The sequence below is a fragment of the Frankliniella occidentalis genome, unplaced genomic scaffold (assembly GCF_000697945.3).
Source record: "Frankliniella occidentalis isolate FOCC.00 unplaced genomic scaffold, Focc_3.1 Scaffold45, whole genome shotgun sequence".
Taxonomy (NCBI): domain Eukaryota; kingdom Metazoa; phylum Arthropoda; class Insecta; order Thysanoptera; family Thripidae; genus Frankliniella; species Frankliniella occidentalis.
In genome coordinates this window covers 1,375,100-1,376,004 of record NW_026267175.1, presented here as the reverse complement: position 1 = coordinate 1,376,004, position 905 = coordinate 1,375,100, and positions in this window count along the sequence as shown.

The window sequence follows — 905 nt, the reverse complement described above, 5'->3', positions numbered from 1 at the left end:
CTGCGCTTTATCTGGACCACACGATTCTGGAAAGCTTTAGTGTCGCGCCGGACGGGAATAGGCGACGGAGGGAGCGAACGCAGCTACGCCCGGGATGCAACACAGCAGTGAGAAAAGGGGAGAGATAAAGAGATGTGGAGGATGAAAGGGAAGAGGAACGGCATCATCAGGGATGCTGGATGCGCCTGCGTGTGTCGCCACAGACCCGCCCCGCTCCGCTTCACCTCGCCCCGTCCCGCCCCGCCCCGCTCCGCCTCGCCCCGCCCCGCCCCGCCCCGCCCCGCCCCGCTCCGCCCCGCCCCGCTCCGCCCACGCTGTGTCTGGTCAGACCGAGTACTGGCCGGCCCGGGCCGCCCCACTTCCACGGAGCCGCGCTGGTGGTGACAGTGGAATGCGAGAGTCATTGAACACCGGCGAGCCGGGCCGAGGCGGTGGCGGCGAGGCCCGGCCGTGCGCTGTTGCGCCCCACAGAGCCCGCCGTCCACGTCCTGGTGGATATAACTTCTGGGCCGGCTCTTGGTTAGTACGTAATGTGTCCGGGCGTATCTTTGAATGCGCTCGACTGTTGTGGGTTTGCCTTCTAGCTTCATCAGTTCCATTCTAGGCCTTAGCCCTAGTGGGTTTGCAATCCCACAACGCCGGAGTGCATTGAAAGATACAGCCAGCACTCTTTCTTTTGTGCCTCTTCTCTTTGGTGACTTGGAAGACCTACTGTACCTATGCTTGAGAGAATGGACGTGAGAGCAATGAACAGACATGCCGTCAAAGTTCAACAGAAATTAAGATTGTGAGGCAGCCCGCGCTCATTTCGAATCGTGAAATATACTAGTAGAGCAAAGTGCATGGATTCAATTCCCCCACCCCACCCCAAGCAACCAGCCGCCCAGAGGGGAACCTTATTAGGC